Source organism: Homarus americanus, unplaced genomic scaffold, assembly GCF_018991925.1.
Source record: "Homarus americanus isolate GMGI-L3 unplaced genomic scaffold, GMGI_Hamer_2.0 scaffold7063, whole genome shotgun sequence".
Taxonomy (NCBI): domain Eukaryota; kingdom Metazoa; phylum Arthropoda; class Malacostraca; order Decapoda; family Nephropidae; genus Homarus; species Homarus americanus.
The window spans coordinates 50,095-57,074 of record NW_024740801.1 but is presented as its reverse complement, the minus strand read 5'-3'; the positions used below and the strand labels follow the sequence as shown (position 1 = coordinate 57,074).

At 37.4% G+C, this 6,980-nt stretch overlaps 1 protein-coding gene across 1 annotated transcript in view; it reads left to right on the top strand.

Moving 5' to 3' along the window:
* The first annotated feature begins 236 nt into the window (after positions 1-236).
* Positions 237-6,980, top strand: part of LOC121875547 — a 42,636-nt gene continuing 35,892 nt past the window's right edge. Inside the window, exon 1 of the mRNA XM_042380128.1 lies at positions 237-345. The gene's annotated coding sequence lies outside the window, so the exon portion shown is untranslated. The remainder of the gene's footprint in view (positions 346-6,980) is intronic.

Here is a 6,980-nt window from a genome sequence, read left to right as displayed (position 1 = left end):
ATTATCATGCTCCACCACCATTTCAGATTAAGGTAAATCTTCACTGTAGATTATAGATATTATGTTTATGTAATTATTGGGCTCTCAATTCTAAGTGAAAATTTGGTTTTATTACGACATTTTCAGTGGATATTGTAGGGGATACTTTTATTTTGTGTGGATTGCAAAAATAGCCTTGTGCTACAGTGCTTCCCATCCAAAAAGTTTTGGCCGATTTGGCCGTAAGCTGGCGTGAAGTTGGCCGTGAAGCTTGTCGTACATCTGGCAACCCTGATCACAGACCTCAGTCACCCGGCAGCTTTGGTAGTGATTTATACTGTTTACAGCTACTGCTTCATTCATCAAGTGAGAAATGTGTAGTTTTCATTACTAACACTTTATCCAGTGTCCGCTAAGAATTGTTACATTATACATGAAAGTGGAATATAAGGAACGAGTTTTTGTTTGATACACTGAGAAATACTCAAATTACACACGTTGATTGTTGTAACTTTTGGTGATTGACTTATCTTTTATACTAATCTTACAAACTACCGTATATCCTTATTTATTTTGTAAGTAATGTATGAGAACACTGCTACCATTAGGAGTTGTTCGATTTCGTTCATTGGTCAATTTATGATAATAGCCAGGCGTCGATTTTTCCATGAAAAATACGTTTTTCAGTCAGAATAGTCAAAGACACCTTTCATCTACCGCATTTCCGTCGGAATTTATTTATTTTTAGAGTATTTTGATAGATAAAATTACCAACAATATTACTTTAAAGTTGGCAGGACTTTGAAGTCAAGGTTAGGTTAGGTTTCAACAATGATTTGAAAGTGGAAAATGTTATGAGACTAGTGTTTGTGTATTTCGGTGTGTTTTATTTATATCACCTTCATTTCTTGTGCAAATGAGTGATTTTTTTTAAGTACATCCTGTATATTTTTCCACAATCGACTAAGTTCCTACCAATGCTATTTTCCCTGAAATCGTTCTGATTGGCTAAGTACTTTCCGTTTAATGTGACGGAGTCTACCCCCCCCTCCCCCCGGCAAGGAAGTTAGGTAAGGTTAAGTAGGTTTCTTTGGTTGGTTAGGTCAGGTTCTAGTAAATGTCGCCCCATTTACAATGGTAAATTTTTACTTATGCACGGTCTTTGTTTGGATATTAAAAATATGTTTTTACGATGATAATTGATGAGTTTCGAACGAATTTGATATTCATTTCCGCCGAAAATCACTAGTTTTTGAGAGAATCCCCCGTCCTCCCCCACCCAACAATCTTAACGGAAAACGTTTGATTTTTTCTTGAATAAATCGCATAAATAAAATACCAACCAACCAACAAACCCAAACCTAACCTGACCTGACCTGCCTTGCCCTAACATACCCAACCTATGGGTATGTTAGGTCAGATGTTTAGAAAAAATTAAACTAATTCAGACAATTTCTTCTGGTGGTCACCCTCTTCTACACCTTTACTATAATAAAAACTTCTGTGGAAAAAATGAACAAAATCGAACGACTCATTCTGGTGGTAGTGGTGTTCTCAGACATTACCGTATATTTAGCCTTTTTACAAGTTCGGTAAATTTAGGTTAGGTTTTCAAAGGCATGTTCGGTGTTTTTAGTATTTTACCCCACATTTTCCCTCTGCTGCCCACTTTGAACAACCAATGTTGTTGGTAATTGGGGTGGTGTTGTCTGTTAAAATACTCAAAAAATATAAATTTTCTTCGGAAACGTAAAAGAACATAGTTTATTTGCTTTCTTCCGATATAAATATAAATATGAAAGTCCATGTTCGACCTAAAACGAATCTTTACCTCTATTTTGGTTAATAGCTTCCAGGTACAACAGAAATATGGCTAAGTATATTTATATCTACACAACCATTGACCCACGGTAATGAATGAGTAGCCAATCAGAGTACACTCACGGTAAAATAGCGTTAGTAGTAACAGCAAGATATCTACTGCTAAAAAATTATATTTCTTTTAATTAAAAAAAAAATTGCTCATTTGCCCAAAAAGAAAGGTCAGATTTGAGTAATACTCACCTAACTATGCACCAAAAATATTCTCAAAACAAAAAGGAGCCTCAGCCATTAAATGAATATTTAGCAAACTGTGAAAAAGTGATCATATGACACTAAAATGGATACAGGTATTACTTTAGTTTCAGTCATCCGGGGACTCATAGGCGAGTCTGTGGTTAGGTTAGATATACAGTAGTTTCCGGGTGCTGTGGCTAGGTTAGGTTGGGTTAGATATACTACAGTAGTTCCTGGGTGCTGTGGCTAGGTTAGGTTGGGTTAGATACACAGTAGTTCCTGGGTGCTGTGGCTAGGTTAGGTTGGGTTAGATATACAGTAGTTCCTGGGTTCTGTGGCAAGGTTAGGTTGGGTTGATATACTAGTAGTTCCTGGGTTCTGTGGCTGGGTTGGGTTGGGGTTAGATACACAGTAGTTCTGGGTGCTGTGGCTAGGTTAGGTTGGGTTAGATATACAGTAGTTCCTGGGTTCTGTGGCTAGGTTAGGTTGGGTTAGATATACTACAGTAGTTCCTGGGTGCTGTGGCTAGGTTAGGTTGGGTTTGATATACAGTAGTTCCTGGGTGCTGTGGCTGAGTTAGGTTGGGTTTAGATATACAGTAGTTCCTGGGTGTGGCTAGGTTAGGTTGGGTTAGATATACAGTAGTTCCTGGGTTCTGTGGCTAGGTTAGGTTGGGTTAGATATACTACAGTAGTTCCTGGGTGCTGTGGCTAGGTTAGGTTGGGTTTGATATACAGTAGTTCCTGGGTGCTGTGGCTAGGTTAGGTTGGGTTTGATATACAGTAGTTCCTGGGTGCTGTGGCTAGGTTAGGTTGGGTTAGATTAGATTTAGGTAATTATTGACGACTTTCCCTTGCGGAGTTTTCATAGAATATTAATTTAAAAACGCTGCAATTTCACTGTGGTAGTTATGGCAAATGTGTTTAAAAAGTATTTATTTAAAAGTTTAACCAAACCTAACCTAACTTAACACCTGCTGTGGGTGAACAAATAATGCATTGGTGGTATAGTCATGGATATTAGCCTAGATTAGATTGGATATCTAAATACTTTACAGGGATGACCGAAACAAAAATTTTATCCTGAAATGATGTCTCTTACCTATGTGCTTTGTATGTGAAAAAGAATATTATTTACTTTAACTCTTCCTCCAAAAAATACGCAAAGTCAGTGCATTTTCTTGTCTACTCAATTTACAACCAACCCACTTGGTCCAGGCATACTCATGTCCACAAAAAATGTAAAATTATCCGGTAATGCTTCAACAAAGTTGCTTCACTGGTACCAGGTATCATAATGAGTACAGTTGCTCCTTTACTTACAAATGAGTTATGTTCCTGAGGCTTGTTCTCAAGTCCAATTGTTTGTAAGTTCAACTTTACTGTTGTAGACACCAAACATATTGTAAAAAATAAGAGATAATGTAAGTTTAGTACAGCTATACCCTACAATACAGCCTTAAAACCTGGCTCACTCGTAGGTAATGTTTGTTTTATCTGGAATTTTCTTCAAAATAATCCAGTCTCATCCACATTAAACACCTGTTCTAATAGGTAACCCCCTCAGTGATGATGTTTGTATCTCTGATAGTTTGTAAGTCAAATGTTCTTAAGGAGAGGAGCTCATGTACTCTGTTTCATATGACAGGGGTCCGGGGGGGCTAGGAAGTTAGGTAAGGTTAGGGAAGTTTCTTTGGTTGGTTTGGTCAGATTCTATTAGATTCTAGTCTCTCACCTCGGTTAATGTTCGTTTTTATTCCAATAGGGATCAAAACGAATTTTTACCATCACTTAAAATACTTACTACGATATATTGTAATGATAAGACTGTGTGGAAAATGAATGAAATTGGACAACTTCTGGTGGTAGTGCTGTTCTCATACTTTTACTTTTATCCTCTTCACCACTGATTGGTCTGTTAGCCACTAGGGTGATCGGTCACTTCTGTGTTGCGTGGTGTCTCCCCACCCACACAGCTCTTTTACAATAGATAATAATTAGTTAATTAAAAAATATATTACTTGGGGCATGTAATGTGTAACGATTTTTGTATTCAATTGTGGTAATAAATGTACAATATTAGAAAATCATACTTAAGTAAAAGTACTAAAAAATTGGAATATACTTTTTAAAAAGAAAATACCCAGAGGTGTTACTTGAGTACAGTACTCCAGTAAAATTGTTTAGTTACCTGACAAAACTGCCCTTATCCAATGATAATGGGTGTTCCCCCAGTGGGAACCAGAGGTCATGGGGTGGGGGAAAATCACAAAAGTAGTAATTTGCTATAGAAAAGAAGGTAAGAATTGTTCAAAACACATCAAAATCCACCAGAAAACATAATTTCAACCCAACCTAAGCTAACCTAACTTAACACTTTTCTCTTTTGTTGGATCACCAGTATGGCTTTTGCCAAGTGATCTCTACTGGTGATCTGCTCTCCTACTGGTCATCCTCTCTTAGGGATTATGGGAAAATTTTCGTCGTGGCCCTCAACATCTGCAAACCATTTGACAGGTTATGGCACAAGTCTTTTCTTTCTAAACTTTCCTCTTATGGTTTCTCTCCCCCACTTTGTCTTCTAATCTCTAGCTTCCTTGAGAACCGATCCATGGCAGTTGTTGTCGAGGGATCGATCTCTTGCTCTTTCTCTACCAATAGTGGTGTTCCACAGGGTTCTGTTCTTTCACCTACTCTCTTCCTTCTTTTTATTAATGATTTACTTCACACTACAACTAATTCTATCCATTCTTATGCTGACGATTCTACACATCACATTTTTCCCTTCTTCCTAATTCTCGAACTAGATCTGTTTCTAGAGCTGACATCATTTCATCTATCAATGCAGATCTGTGCAGCATCTCCGAATTGGGAGGGAGAAACTTGGTTAAATTCAATAGTAATAAAACTCAGTACTGTATTTACCAGCTACTTGTACACTCCAAACTAGACGGCCTCCCACTTATCACATTTCAGGACACAATTATTCTGCCAAGTTCTAAAATAGATATGCTAGGTCTCACCATTTCCTCTAATATGTCATGGAAGCCACACATCCTCAACATTGCTAAAGCTGGGAATGCTGTCCAGATGCCATAGCTACTTCACTCCTGAGCAGTTGCTTCAGGAGTACTCCTAACTTGGAGTACTGCTCTCATATCTGGAGTGGATCTTCTTCTGTCCAACTGTTAGATAATATCTCTTCCCTTCCTCTACGCCTCAATGTTGCTTCACTCTCTCTCTTTAACAGGTACTTTAACGGGCAAAATTTGGTGAATGTGGCATCCTGTGTACCGCCGTCAAGGACGTGGGCTCATAATACTCATCTTGCCCGCAGTGCCCACAGTTTCTCTGTGGATGTCGGTCACACTAGAATAACCCGTTATAGTACCTCCTTCTTTCCTCACACAGCCAAACTGTGTAATGCTCTGCCTTCTTCTGTGTTTCCATACTCATACAATCTGTCTCACTAAAACAGCTGGTTTTCAGGCATCTTTGTGCTGTAGATTAATACAACCTTTTCTTTTCTATTTTTAATTTCATTTTACTCCTATTTTTTCTCCCCCAGGTCGATACGTAATACAGCATAGTAACCAATAAACGAACACACAGGAGCTCTCTTGGAGGGTGGTAATTGAAAATCCTATAATAATACCCTTAAATATGAGACATAAACCCTTAAACCATATGTTGGTGTGGTGTGGAGGGAAAGTTTATCATATCTGTGTCAAGGCTTCCCAGAGGCATATAGGTTCTGGTGATGTGTCTTGGTAATACAGGTTGACAACCCTTTATCCGAAATTCCGAAAACCGAAATTTTTTTTTTAACAGGGATTAGCACACCCAGGCATAGATCACTGACCCACATCGGGACCTGGGGGGCAAAAATGTAATAGTAATAATAATTATAATAATAATAATTATTCTTAGTAAATAAAATTTTTAATAAAAATACAGTCTGCCCTTAACATACGCGGGGGTTAGGTAACAGAGATACCCGTGAATGTTAAGAATCCACTTATTTTTGCTGCCCCCCCCAAAAACACCCCTGGCCCCCCATGTCCTTATTTACCGTATATACCTGTGTGTAGTTCAAGTTTTTAGGACCAAATTTTTTGGCAAAAAATTGGGGGTCGACCTCTAAACGGGTAATAGTTTTGTTAGGTTGAAAAATATTTACCAGTAACTACCAGTAAACAATGGAAACGACGCACCACCAGCGGTGAGTGTCGGTACAGTTGCCAGGGCAGATCTCTTGCGTCATCATAGCAAGCCCAAAGTAGCCAAATGCATGGTATGGTATGCACAGGACGATGTAAAACATAAAGTATTCATTTTTTAAAGTTTATTTATAGATACATAAATTTTTGTTCATTACATTTGAAACATCAATCTTTGTTAATTAAATTTGAAACAAAAGAAAACTACAATACCGTATTTCTAAATACTGGGTATTTTCATTAAAATATTACATCACAAGTATGTTTTACCTTAAATGTGACTGAATGAATATATTCTCAGAAATAAATATGGAAATGTAATATTTTTGCTGAAATGACGTACGTATTACAGTGGAAAGTGGGATAAAATCATGACGAAAACAATGACTTTCGCTTTCGTTCGTTGTTCAAAAGATTTTACCGTAATCGCTTTTCGAATGGTTTTCAGTTAAAAAACTGTTATTACAATAATATTGTATCCTAATTCACGTGAATAAATACTACGATACCATAATTCTGAATATTTTCATTAAAATCCATCAAAATCGTTTTCCTTGTCATCGTCTTCAGCACCAAACAGCTCCTCCCAGTCTTCTCCTTGAACAGGGCTAGAGGGTACGTGTTTTTTTAATCATTTTCAGTTAAAAAACTGTTACATCATACGTGTATTTTAGCTAAACTGCGCCTGAATGAATATATTCTCGGAAATAAATAGTAGTTTTGC